Source organism: Delphinapterus leucas, chromosome 4, assembly GCF_059928025.1.
Source record: "Delphinapterus leucas isolate spDelLeu-1000000601 "Yukka" chromosome 4, BTC_Dleu_Yukka2, whole genome shotgun sequence".
NCBI lineage: Eukaryota > Metazoa > Chordata > Mammalia > Artiodactyla > Monodontidae > Delphinapterus > Delphinapterus leucas.
The window spans coordinates 106,079,019-106,094,330 of record NC_143132.1 but is presented as its reverse complement, the minus strand read 5'-3'; the positions used below and the strand labels follow the sequence as shown (position 1 = coordinate 106,094,330).

The following is a 15,312-nucleotide window of genomic DNA, read 5'->3' as shown; positions in this document are numbered from 1 at the left end:
TTATACTTCTACATTTTATATTTGAGGCTGTGATCATTTTGATTTAATATTTATATAAGGTGTGATTTTTAGATCAAGGTTTTGCTTTAAAGGAAATGAGATAAATGTTTAATAATTCTTCCAGTTACATTAGACTAACTCATTGGACTATTCGTGTGGATACCATCTAATCTTAAAAATCTGTATGTTTTAATATCTCAATTGTACAATAATTCTTTCTTTGATTTTAGATTATAATACCCAGATTCATGTACACATTAAATACTTTACTTTTTAAAAATATAAGAGATCCATGTTACCTTTTCCAAGTACTGATATTTTACTCTGAATCTTAATGTGGTTTTTAAAAATATATATTACATTCAAATAATAAGTTATCAAGATCAAGCATGAGGTAGGGTTAGAATAATATTACCAAAGGAGTACATGTTTCTTAAAATTATTTACTTTTTAAGGATCTGTAAAGAGTTCATAATTCCAACTGGAAAATGAGAATTCTATTTTGACATCAAAAGTAATTTCAGACTACCAAATGATAGTAGTTATATTTTAATATTCATTGCAAAAATACATGTATGCATATTAATTCAAGGGTTTCTTACATTAGCTCCTTTTATTCCTACCCAGTGTGTCTACAGTCTAAAGATTGGAAACACCAGTATAAATGGTATACTAGCTTCATAAATCACTAATTGAAGTAACTTACCGTATAAAAATTAATATGTTGACTGTGAATCTCTATACCACTTCATATTACTTTAAAAGTCACTTATCTTTATGTATTGATCTTACTCATTTTATCTTTAATTACATAGAAAACATGATATACTAAAATTTTGCTTACTATTAGGTTTTTCAAATTTTGACTCTCCAATAAATATACTATAGGATAAAGCTAGTTAATACGATTCTCTGTTATTTATATAATATATATTCATTCTTTAATGGCATTTTGCTTAGAAGAAATATTTCCAGGTTCATTACTTGAGTACTGACAAACTCTTGCTTTAAAGGAAAATATTTATGGTGCTTGGTCCAGAAAATATTTGTTTCTGTTAATGCAACTATAAAGAATTGTATTTCATAGTTTTATACAGTTTTCTTTACCTTAAAAAAATTTTTTTTAACATCTTTATGGAGTATAATTGCTTTACAATGGTGTGTTAGTTTATGCTTTATAACAAAGTGAATCAGCTATACATATACATATATCGCCATATCTCCTCCCTCTTGCGTCTCCCTCCCACCCTCCCTATCCCACCCCTCTAGGTGGTCACAAAAAGTGTATTATAAAACAGATCTGACAGTGCGGACCTCAGTGTATAACTTGCTTATATTGGTCCCAGCTGTCACTCCTCATTTTTTAATTTAACATTCTAAATTCTATTAAGGATAAATAGGGAGGTTCTGTGAATTTGACAAACATTCAAAATATTATGACAATTTTCAAATTAAAAAACTTAACATTGCCCCCCATAAGCAAAGGACAGACCTTAGCTAGATGTAGGATTATTTATTTAATCATTTTCTTCTTATTGAACATTTACATTGTCTCTAGCTTTTCCCTCTTACCCATAATACTGTTATGCACATCCTGTTACAAATAGTGTTTTCCATAGTTTAGCTTATTTTCTTGGAATTGATTACTATAGAAATGAGTTTATGAGATTAGAGGGTGTTAATATGTAGAGTGGCTTTTTATACATTCTTGCTAAATTGTTTTACAAAAGGATTGTGTTGTAACCATTGTCACTGGTTAAGAAACTATTTTAACCAGATTTTGCTTTTTGATGCCATTTCTATGACTATATTGCTTTATAACATGAAATAACATATTATACCCCTTTGAAAAACATATATTACTGTAATTAATGAGAAGCTGTGGCCTTGGAGAGGAGAAGCAGATAGATGGATATAGGGGAACGCTAAGCAAATATAGAACTTATTGTCAAGGTTCTGGATCCCTGTTTCAGTGATGAATCAAGGTATTCATTGTATTATTAAAAATAAACAAACAAGCAAAATAAAGTAGGGGGGAATAAGAACTTGAGCTCAGTCTGATAAGGCTCATGGATAAAGTCTAGCCTGGTCCTAAGATTGAGGTTGCTGGATAAGAAGGCCTGGTAGTTCCCATTCTGTCTCATTGGAGTTTACTTGAGTTCCCAGGGAAAACACCCTCAACTTTGGGGCCTTAAAATTGGGTATAGGGAAGAACTTAAGGCTGTATGCTAGATTCTTGAGCCAGGATTTATTTTAGCCTTATAGTTACCATAATCTGGTAGATAGGGTTCATATGTAGAAATCTTGCTGACTAGACTTAGTCTTTTACTCTAATTGTGGGTCCCAGAAGAAAGTTTTATATATTACCATTGCATTGTTATTGATTTATTAGTGAATGTTAATCATGGCCTTGGTTTGGAATTAAAATATATTTAATAACATTTGGCAATAATTACTAGCGGTATGATTTTGAAAGACATATGTATGAGTAAAATACATTAAGCAAAATGTAACCATGTACCTTGAATTTGAAGTCAGAGATTTTATTGTATTTGTTATGATCATATTTTGTATATACTAAACTGTTAACATTTTTATATTTTGCTATGCTAAATCTTCAGATTTAGATAGAATCTTTTTTCATGTTCATTGCCAAAATGCAATTGAAATGAAGTTTCATGTCTCTTGTTTAACTTTTAATTTGAAGGTGATGTGAAGTTAAGGTTATGTCTAAGATGTTTTGTTTTTTCCAAATGCTGGAGGACTCAAGCTTGTAAAACTATATAAATTTGTAAGATTGAATCTTTAAGTTATCAATATAACTTCAGATAATGATTTACTTCATGATATTGAGTAAATCCAATTAAAAATCCTCTTGGCCATGACTTCTTTCTTTTCATTTAAAAAATACTTTTACCATTCTCACATTCATTAAGATTCAAAACCTTGAAATGTTTATCTTTGACTTCTTTATAGGCAGTCATTCACCTAGAATTAATAACTTATTTTGAAATATTTTTTATAGTTATCCCTCTATTATCTTTCCCACTGCCAACTCCTTAGTCTGGACACCAAACAATCCACCCAAAGGTTAATCCATTACCTCCTAGTTGGTCTTTTGCTTCAATTCTGTCTCTTCTCCAGAGAGAGGGTGGTGACTAGTGGAAGGGCTCTAAGCCTGCTTCCACTGCTTACTCATTCTGTGACCTTCAGTAGTTTGATGTTTATTGTTTAGCCAAAATGTTTTTTTTTTAAATGGAATATGGCAGATGTGTATATTTTCTAGTTTACTGTAGTTCTTTACTTTTTAGAAGTAATTTATTGAGGTGAAATTCACATAAGACAAAATAAAACACAACTGTTTAAAGTGACAATTCAGTGGCATTAAATACATCCACAAAGCTCTAACCACCACCTCTATCTAGTTTAAAAACATTTCCAAAGTAAAACCTATTACCTATTAGGCAATTTCTCTCCCCTCACTTTACCCTCAGCTCCTGGCAACTGCAACCATCAACCTGCCCTCTATCTCTGTGGATTTATCTATTCTGCATATTTCATATAAATGGAATCATACAGTGTGTGACCTTGTGTGTCTAGCCTCTTTCATTTAGCATGTTTTGGAGGTATAGCCATGTTGTAGCCTGTGTCAGTATTTTATTCCTTTTTATGGCTGAATAATATTCCACATAATACATTCCACGTAATACATTTGTATTATGTATATAATATATACATAATATATTAATATACACATAATATAATATATACATAATAATACATAATATATATACATAATATATACACATTATGTATATATGTATATATATATATTGTATATATACATTCAGCCATAAAATGTATTCTGTGGAATATAATATTCCACAGAATACATTTTATGGCTGAATGTATATATATGTGTGTGTGTGTGTGTGTGTGTGTGTGTTTACACACATGCCATTTGTTTATCCATTCATCTATTGATGGAAATTTGGGTTTTTTTCCACCTTTTGGCTATTGTGAACAGTGTAGCTTTGAACATGCATATATATATATACTTGTTTGAGTAACCATTTGTAACTTTGAGGGGTATACACATAGGAGTATAATTATGGGGTCATTTGGTAAATTCTTGGTTTAACTTTTGGTAAAACGACCAGATTTTTCAACAGCGGCCGAACCATATTACATTCCCACCAGCAGTATAAAAGTATAGCCCCCTATTGTCTCAACTAGACCATGTTGCATATTTAAGTTACCTATTTGAAAGTATCAATATTTAGGTTTTAAGGATTTCCCTACACCATTATTTCCTAGTCTGTAAGGGGAGAAGATGATGATTACGTTATAGGATTGTTGTGAAGATATATATTATAAGTGAAGTATCTAGCCCAGAGTCTGGCAGATGGGAGCCACCAGAAAATTTTTATTTCCATATTGCTTCTGGTGAGTACCATTGCTAGATGATTCTTTCTCACCCACCACTTGGTCATGCTGCTCCTTTGCTCAAAATTATTCACTGGCTCTAGATTGCTTACAAGATCAATTTTATACTTCTGTGCTTAAGGTTCCAAGGTTCTGTATGGTGGATTCACAGACTTTTCTAACTTTTTTTCTTAGAATTCATTTTTATACTTCTTCTCATTATTCTTTGAGTTACTCATGTTCTTTTCTACCTGGGAATGTTTGCTTGTGATTATTTTCTCCTCTAGAAATATCTTTCTCCTTCCTCTTTCTCTCTCTAAACACTTCAATGTGCATCTCAGATAACATTTCCACGTGATTTCTCTGACCATTACATCATGTAATCTTTCTGTTCTCCTTTGAATTCTTTTTCTTTTATTCTATGCACACCATTCATGTTGGTATTTACTCACATACTGCTGATATTAATATTTATTTCATGAGTGTTGGACCTATTTTCCCAAGGAAATAATAAATGTCTGAAGGTCAGGAACCATATCTAAAAACTTCTGGATCTTTCCCAGGAGTTTTAATAGCGCCTGTAGTGAGTGTCACTATGCCAAATAGAATTCTAGCTATTAATCTTTGGTGAGTAAGTCACTGTGAAATAATGTTCTGGGTAACTGAAAATTAAGCCTTTGGATGCTGGTGTGCTCATTTAAACCACTCTTTGGTGGATTTTAAATAAATATATTGAAAAGTTCCCTGGCTTCAAAAGTAGAAGATACATGGCAATAATCTAACTTTTTAATCTTAAACTTGAAGGTAGTACATGACAGAAGAGATAACAAAATGTGATTATCACACAGGAGGAAGAAGGAAGATAATGAGTTTACTTAAAGACTCGTCTCCATCATTTTTGCTGTCACTGTTGTTTGACTTGTTAGCATCATTCCACACATTAGTTGATTTTCCACAAAAACACAATGTCATCTTATGCTCCATATGCTCATAGGTCTGAAGAAGAATTTAGAGGAGAGATTTTTCCAAAACATAAATATTTTTCATCACCGTGAAAAAATGACACTTCTCAGAACATAGTTTCAAGACAATTTTCTCTAAAAATATTTTTAGAGAAATCTAAAAATATTCCTTAATATTTTATCTCCTTAATATTTTACTTTTAATAGAATTATTGACACCTGCAACCTTTAAAATTATATCTCTAATGTTATAAGAGAAATAGTTTATTTACTGCATGTATGGTAAATCCCCTTTATCATAAAATTTCTGTGTAATATTTCATTTTCTAAATAATATCTACAGCACTTTTTATTGTGCTTTACAGTTTTCAAAGCATTTTCATAAATCTTTTATCATTTGACTCACATCACTGCATGGAGAGCTAATTAACTCCATTTTACAAATATCCCGAAAGCTTAAATGACTTGTAAAAGATCACATACCTAGTAAGTGGGAAAACCAGGACTCAAATCCAATGATTTCTGACTCCTGAGCTATTTCTACCCATAGGTTAAATCCCTGAGCTACGTTCAGCAGAAAGAAGGGTGATAGAAAACATTACCAAATACATATCTTGTTTTGCTAGGCATAATGCTACAATTACCTTATAATAAAATAATTTCTATCCTCAAGCAAGCCTTTGATTCTGAAATGAGTTGTTTTTAATTGATAATACAAAAGGATTAAAGTTTTATTCAGAATACAAGTTCTTTTCCTTAACTATTAGGGTGATCATAGTAGCTATATTTCTGAGAACTTTGAAAAATCTAGGGTAATGTTCTGTGATTACCAGTGTTTTCTTCTTCACCCCAACTATGGACATGCATTTCAGTGACCCTTGCTGGGATAGAAGCTAATTAAGTATTGTAAAACACAGAAGAGTTACACATGTAAGAACACTATATCAAGGAAAGGAGCTGTTTTGGGGAATAAGCCATAAGTGCCTCACTCCATCCCAGTTATTCTGCAGCATGTTAAACTTGGATTTTCTTCTCTTAGTTACCCATTAAGTACCTGGAAGCCAAGTGCTAAACCTTTCTCTTCATAGCCATCTAATCTTGTGAGTCCCAGTACTTCTCTGAAGTCCAGTCTAGCTTTAAATATTTGTAGTTCTGAGAATTACAAATGAAATTGCCATGATAATGTTGTACTGTTTCTGGGGAGCATAGAAAGCCATTCTGCAACCCTGATTTAACGTCGACAGAGGTTTTGCTCCATAGGCTTCTGACCACTGATCTCTGGCTCCAAGAAATAGGTTGATTTATTGTGAGAGAGGCTTTCATGTAGGGCAAACCTAAAAAAACAGAGCAAGTGATTAAAAAGTTAACTTCTATTTCATATAAATAAATAGTTTTCAGACTTCTTTTTTCCCCATGTAGGCTTCTGCTTGGTTGCGTGTTGGTTAGTCTAGATTCATATCTGGCTTCGTTCACTAACTAACTTTGTGAGCTTGAGCAGATCACTTCCCCTTTGCTCTTCTTTAGTTTCCTCATCTATAAAATTGAGATACTAATAGTACATAACTAATGGGGTTGTTATGGACTTTAAGTGCGCTAACATTTGTAAAACACTTAGAATAGTACCTGGTACATAGTAAGCATTCAATAAATGTTTGCAATTAGTATGAAAAGCAATAGAGTATGGTCGTCAGGTTCTGAAGTCAGATGGCCTGGGTGCTATTCCCAGATCCATTATTTACTGACAAAACCATGGGAAAATTGTTAAACCTTGTTCAACCTCAGTTTTTTCATTTATGAAATGGGAATGAGAATATATACTTTTAGAGTTTTAATGAAAACTAAATAAATTAACGTAATAAAGTTTTTAGAACAGCACCTAACATGTAACTGAGCGTTCTATAAACATTAGCCAGGAGTGGAAGTAGTTTTTTATGGCATCACCAGAGTGGCTTTGTGAGATAATTAAAGAAGAGATATTGGGTCAAACATCCTCCTCATACCACCATACATATACAGTTAAAAGAAGTTATCAAGAATTAAGAATTCTTGTGCTTTTTAAAAGAAATGTATATAATCAAATAGTTTTATTGACTTGGACATTGGTTAAAACCTTTTTTTCATCAAATGTGGTTTCTGCAAAACCACATTTCTTCAGAAATTCTACATAAAATTTAATACCTTTAATGCAAAATCAAATTGATAATGTTAATTTAACTCCCAGTTTCCAATAATGAGGATGATTTTGCACTTTGTGTTAATCCAAAAAGATATACTAGTGCTTCCTAAAGAGAACTATTAAGTAAATTACTTTTAGAAAATATAAGTTATTTGTTTTAGCATCAGTTACACATTTATATTTGAATGACTATTATTTATCCCCAATAATATTTAGTAAGAAGAAAGCTATCAGTTAGAGTCTAACAATATCACAGCAACTTGCCATGTTTGAGCAGATGTTAAGCAGACAGTAGTTGAATGTTAATTTTGAGAGGGTGGTATGTTTAAGCCTAGCTGAAGTATGTTGCATGTGGGCTTTCTAGACTTGAGTACAATGCTGGCTCTCTGGGGAGAATTTTAAAGCTAAACCTCTTTCTTTTGGGTCCTCTATATGGACTCTCTCAAGTCAGTATAAAGCAGATCATCCCTAGGCTAAAGCCCTTCAGCTTTTGTTATTGGGCTCTGTAGACCTGTAATTAGGCCTCCTGGCAGGCCTTGCAGGCCAGTTAATGGTCATATGGAGTTTCTGTGAGGCAGACTGGCTTTGTATAAATCCTGGGTAGGAATATGTTTATGGGTCACTTCCTACCAGGACCATGCTTTGTCCTTATGCCCTGCGGGCTGACAGGGAGCAGGTTCCCTTGACCATGGACTGTTCAGTTTGCAACTCAAAATCTACTCTGCTAATCCCCAGTGTAAACAGAGGATTTAGAAGGGCTTCTGTCACTTACAGTTGCCAATTCACTTGGGTGTCTGTGAATTTATTTTTCCCCAGAATTCATTATTGAAAGACTGACAAATGTATAAGATTTGGATGTTTGGTTTATCAAGTATGCAGTTTCTTTTTCAGTGGTTTTATAATCATTGTAAATAATTTATCTAACACAGAATTATATAATGAAGTTTTTTTAAATTAAGTACCCTTTACTATTTAAGCCATTAAAAAATTTGAAATAACAGCCACCCTTTTCCTATAAGGGAAATTATAGGTCTGTTTTTATGATAAGAGTAAATAACATTATGTACAGAAATTTACCAAAAAATGATTAATACAGATTTCAGATAAGTCAAAGAAACAATTAATTCAAAACTCTTCTATACTATACATTTTATGTTAAGTAAAAATTCCATTTTAGTTCCGTTTAAGTTCCATGTGTAACAGAGCTTTTGAAAGGAGGAATATCAGATCAGTATATAAAATGCTAAATAAGTATGCATTCCATGAAGTATTTAAAATAATAAGAGTACCATTTATTGAGCATCTACTATGTGGCAAGCATGTTTATACATTTTCACATATTATAAATATTTTTAATGTATGATCCATGTTTCCTAGCCAAGCAAAATGTTTGGGTTTTAAGAAAGTCATAATTGAGATTTCTTTTGTTTTTCCACTTCTTTCTTTTTTTTTTTTTTTCTGTTTGCTTGGATTATGTGAAGAATTTGGTTCTAAAATGTGTAAGTTCTGAGTGTGATCTGAAAAGAACTGTCACCTGTCTTCCTGTGAGCCAATTTTTCTTTTAGGGGGAAATCAAATGATGAATACTTTCCCAGGTCTCATCTAGTAAATCAGTGCTCAGTATTTTGCATTTTGTGATGTAAAAATGGTTCATGACAGATGTGGCTGAAAAGACCACATACGTAGACTGTATGATTTTAGTCTGGTGGAACTAATAGGATCACTCATTACATTTTAGACCCTGGGGTTTCTTTTTCCTTTCATTAAAACAACAACAACAACAAAAAAAAACCGTGTTTAAATAGAGTGGTCCTTTTTGTGTGTGAGTACAGCATATTCCCTTAAATTTACAAAGAGTTGATGGTAACAAATCAACAAATAACTCTCTCTTCCAAAAAATTCTTTTAATAATCTTTATTTAATGTTAACTGTTATTTTTAATTGTCCTATCATCCCATAAAAATTAAGATTTTGTTCTATTTTTATAAAGGATTTCTTTGAATTTTATATAGCAAAACTAAAAAATGCATTCCTTAGAGAATCCAAGACCTGTGAATTAAACAGTCATATATTAGAAATAAATTTTGCAAATATTGAAATAATTAATGACAACAAAAAGACATTATACGGTAGGAATTCTTGGTGTTCACTTACAACTGGGAGAATCGTAGCATAGTCTGCTTTTCTTTTTATTGTACACAGTATATTTACTGAAGTAGAAATATATTTGTGATCTATTTTGGAATTCAAAAAATGGTGGCTCCTGAACAATGTAAAGGATCTGATCTTATTTTAAGTTTGACCAAAAGTTCATGTTTACATTGAAAAATACCCTGTGTGATTTATATCAAAATGCTAATAGCAGTTATTGTTTCTGCGTGGTGAGATGTCAGTTTTTTTAAAAAAAAATTTTGGCTTGTCTTCATTTTCCAATTGTTTTGAAGTTATGAAGAGAACCTAAAGAGATATAGAAAAGGTTTAATTTAAACATGATAAAATTCCCCAACAATTAGTATGAAATTTGATAAGTTGTGACAAATGTATACAGTTGTGTAACTACCACCAAAAATTTTGATAAAGGACATTTATATTTCTCCAAAAAGTTCCTTTTACTCCTTTGAAGTCAATTCTCTCCTCTTGGACCTTAGCAACCACTAATCTGCTTTATGTCACTATGGTTTTGTTGTTTTCGAAATGCCATATAAATGGAATCATACGGTGTGTGACTTTTATGTCAGTAGTCTTTCACTTGGCATAATGCTTTTTAGATTTGTACACATTGTTGTGAGCATCGGTTCTTTTTACTGCTGAGTAGTATTCCACTGTATGTCTATACCAGTTTGTTTATTCGTTCAACACTTGGTGGACAGGTGGGTTGTTTCCAGTTTATGGTTTTTGTGAGTAAAACTTATATGAACATTTGAGTACAAGTTTGTGTGAACACATAGTTTCATTTCTCTTGAGTAAATACTTAGGAATGGGATTCCTTGGTTATATAGTAAGTATAGGCTTAACTTTAATCCCAAACGGTTTTCCAAAGTGCTGTACCATTCTGTGTTTCCACAGCAAATTATGGAAGTCTCATTTATTCCCCATCCTTGACATGGCTTTGATGTTGGTTTTTTCCTAATTGCAGCCATTCTGTTAAATGTGTTGTGTTTCATTCGACTTTAATGTGCATTCCTGTGATGACTAATGAGGTTGGGCATCTTTCACGAAATCGTTTGTCACCTGTATACTTTTGTGAAGTATCTGCTCATATCTGTTGCCCATTTTTAAAAGGAATTGTTTGTATTATTGACTTGTAGAGTTATTTATATATTCTGAATACAAGTCAGATGTATAGTTTATAAATATTTTCTCCTTGTCTATGCCTTGGCTATTTTCTAAACAATATTTTTGGTTTTTTTTTAAATAAAGATTTACATACAGTAAAATATACCCTTTTTAGGGACAGTTCTTTGATTTTTGACAAATGCAAACAGTTGTATAACAGCACCCAGAATCAAGATGTTGAACAATTCTATCATCTCTTAAAATATCCCCATTCCCCTTTGTTGTGAACCCCTCCCCCCAGCTAGCTCCTGGAAACTGATCTGTTTTTTGTCCCTACAGTCTTGAATTTTCTAATATGTCATATAAATATAATAGTATAATAAGTAGCTTTTTGAGTTTGGTTTCTTTGACCTAGCCTAATGCTTTTAAGATTTATCCATGCTGTGGCATGTATCAGTAGTTTATTCCTTTTTTATTACTGTGTAGTATTCCATTGTATGGGTTAATTAATTGAAGGATGTTTAGATTCTTTCCAGTTTTGGACAATTATGAATTAAACCATTACAACATTTTCAAATAGGATTTTGTGTGAACATAAGTTTTTGTTTCATTTGGGTAAATACTCAGGACTGGTATTGCTGGATAATTTGAGAATTTTATGTTTAACTTTATGAGAGACTACAAATTGTTTTCCAAGTGCCTGGACCTTTTTTTTTTTTTTTTTATTTGGGGGGTACGCGGGCCTCTCACTGTTGTGGCCTCTCCCATTGTGGAGCACAGGCTCCGGACGCGCAGGCTCAGCGGCCATGGCTCACAGACCCAGCCGCTCCATGCGCATGTGGGATCCTCCCCGACTGGGGCACGAACATGCGTCCCCTGCATCGGCAGGCGGACTCTCAACCACTGCGCCACCAGGGAAGCCCCTGGCTGGACCATTTTGCACTTAGGAAGCAATGTGTGAGAAATCCAGTTGTTCCACATCCTTGTCAGTATTTGGTATTATTAGTTTTGGTGTTTAGAGATGTCTCTTTGTGGTTTTAATCTGAATATCCCTCATGATGAATGTTGTTGAGTGTCTCTTCATGTGCTTACTTGCCATCGTAGGTCCTCTTTTCCCTTTTAAAAAAATTGAGTTACTTGTTTTTCAGTTGCTGAGTTTTGAGAATTAGATAAATTCCTGATAAAATTTCTTTATCAGAAATGTCATTTGCATTTTTCACATTCTCTTACTAGTCTTTTGAAGGGTAGAAGTTCTTAATGTGTTGAAGTCCAATTTATCAGTTTTTTCTTTTATGTATTGTGCTTTTAGTGCCATATCTAAGAAACTTTTGCCTAACCAAAGAACACAAAGATTTGCTTTCATGTTTTCTTCTAGAATTTTCATAGTTTAGATTTTACATTTAGATCTATAATACATTTTAAATTAATTTTTGTATTAATAGAAGTATGGGTTTAGGTTCTTTTCTTTGCATATGGATATCTAATGGTTCCAGTAATATTTGTTGAAAAGATAGTTTCCCTCCACTGAATTGTCTTTGTACCTTTGTAAAGTATGAATTGACCACATATGACTAGATCTGTTTTGGAGTCTCTATTCTATTCCATTGATCTATATGTCTATCCATCCTTTTGCCAATACCACATTCCCATGATTACTGTAACTCTATGGTAAGTCTTGAAATGTGGACTTCACATCAGTTTGGAGAGAATTGACATCTTAACAGTATTGAATCTTCCACACATGAAAATAGTATAGTTCTCTACCTCCAGTTCTTTGATTTCTTTCATCAGAGTTTTGTAGTTTTTGGCATATAGATCTTGTATGTGTTCTGTTAGATTTATTCCTAAAGCATTTTATGTTTTGGGTTGCCATAGTGAACATAAGATTTTTCAAGTGTCAATGTCTAGTTGTTCATTGATAGTATATAAAATACAGTTCCATTTTGAGTATTAAATTTATATCCTTTAATTTTGTTGAACTAAGAGGGTTTTTTTAATATTCTTTAAATTTTCTACATGGACAATCATGTCATCTGTGAATAGAGCAAGTTTTTTTTTCCTTTCATATCTGAGTGCCTTTTCTTTCTTATTCTTGATTTATTATTTTAGCTAGAACCTCCAAGCACAATTTTGAATAGAAGTGGTGAGAGTGGCTATCCTTCATTTGCTCCTGATCTGAGGTAGAGAGTATTCAATCTTTTACCATTAAGCAAGATGTTAACTGTAGAATAGATGCCCTTTTTAGGTTGCGGAATTTTTCTTCTATTCCTAGTTTGCTTTGAGTTTTTATTGGAAATGAGTGTTTAATTTTGTCACATGCCTTTTCTGCATTTATTGAGATGATCATATGTGTTTCCTTTCTTAGTATTGATATGTTGAATTTCATTGGTTGATTTCAAATTTTAAACAGATCTTATTTAGATTCCTGGGAGAAACACCACTTGGACATGATGTACTTCTTTTTATATACCATACTGTTGCATTAGATTTTCTGAAATTTTATATTGTATATATTATAGCTTATATTCATAGCAATTATAAATACTTCATTAGAATTATTTACATGCACGATTCCTTCAGTTAAGTGATAAGCCCCTTACCTCTAGGCAAGGGCTGTCAACTTTGTATTTTCCAGTAACTAACGCAATACCCTGGTGTTAGAAGCCTTTGTTTATTAATAGTTGGTTGGATGAATGAATGATGTCACTGGTAGCATGAGTAAATGTGCATTTATATGCCATTGAAGTTAAATCTTAAACTGGGAGTTAAAAATAAGCTTGGATTCTTTTTCTTCCAGGAAGTGGTATGTTGTTACATAGTAATGTCTCTAATATTTTCCAGTAAGCAGTGCTCTTTGCTCACTGTTTGCCACTGTTCTGGGAACAATAATAGAGGATATATCTCTAACACTTTATGGTTACCATTTCCATGTTCTTATAAGAAAACACTGAAGCAGCATCATTGTATGCACATTGTTAATACTGTTTCATGCCTTGTGAATATAGGGGAAATAGGTTGGTTATCACAGTACTCAAATGGATTGGGTATTTTTACTCTTTGGTTGTGAATGAGTGGGGATACATATTATCTGTACAGCTCATCTCAATTGCTCCTATTTGTATGTGATGCAATTCACAAAATATCCCAAACCAGTGAGGTTGACTTTTCATATGGGGCTATCATTTAACTTAGAATTTGTAGCTGAGTAGATTTACACAAGAAGAGAGATAGTGTGACAAAAGAAAATGGGAGGAGAGGAGAGAAAATCTGGGATATCCTGCTGTGTTTTTTCTCCCTATCCCTCATTCATAAATCAGAAAGGAAAACTCATCTCCAGATAGCTGAACCTGTGGCTTTTAACCAAGTAAAATATACAAATTTTCCTCTATAGCAAATCCTGATATAGAAAGGATTAATCAGACTTTGATGGGAAATTTATACCATGCAAAATCTTCCAGGCTAGTGTTGGGGAGAAAGAAAATGTTCCTTTACCCTCTTAGGTTCTTCTGTCTGGTCTAAGAATTAAACTGACATGAGGCAGATTTTTAAATTTCGTTCGTAGGAGAAGGTCAGAGACCCCACATACACGAGAGGTTCAAAGACAGAAAGGTAAAAGGCATATGTGCCGTCCTGAGTTAAAGAATGGGTTAGGGGCCTGAAGCGTCCAAGCATAGGAGGGTCATTCACAGGACAATAAGAAGACGAGCAGATATTTGGTAATGAAATGTTTGCCCTGCCATATAGATGGCACCACTTAGATAAAATTTATCTCCTGTAGCAACTCTTTTCTGGGAAAAATCCGCAATTTATATTCTAATTCTGAACCCCTACACTAGCTTTCCCTACTTCTATGTAATACATCATCTAAACAAAATTTAATCAAATATTATCTAAATGAAAAACCATACACGTCTAATATTTTCAGAAAATTTTTTAGTATGCCAATATTATATATACATATATTACATATGCTCATAAAAGATAATTTTCAGTTTTGAATTAAAATTAGGGAACTTGAATGTAATTAATACTTTTAAAATTAAATACTTTGTATGTAGTGGTTTCTAAGGCACTTCCTGGAAGGAATATGAATCCCTTATAATTCTTGATGTGATAATAGTAGCTCCATTTAAGTGTACTTTTCATTGGTTCAGAGTCATTCCACGTGGGGTAGTTAATTTCTTCTGTTAGGACTCTCAAGAATACTTGAAATGGTCATAATTTCTCAATTTTGTATAGTGATCTTGAAAGATTGCTAAGGCAGTCTTATGATTTTTAGAACTGTTTTAAAAGATGACTTGTTTATTATTGTCATGCTAAAGATTTCTGAAAGTGTTAATCAAAGACCTTGAAAAGTAAATAGGGCTTAGCAAATCACTGTTGATTAGATGAAAGAATTTTTGTATATATGGATATAATTGTTGGATTTTTTTTTTTTTACCTTTTAAAATTGGGTAAGGGACTTCCCTGGTG

The 15,312-nt window shown here is 32.6% G+C and overlaps 1 protein-coding gene across 4 annotated transcripts in view; it reads left to right on the top strand.

The window, feature by feature from the left end:
- The window catches only part of RSRC1 (arginine and serine rich coiled-coil 1), a 466,849-nt gene that overhangs the window by 275,611 nt on the left and 175,926 nt on the right, over positions 1–15,312 (top strand). The gene's annotated exons all lie outside the window — the stretch shown is intronic.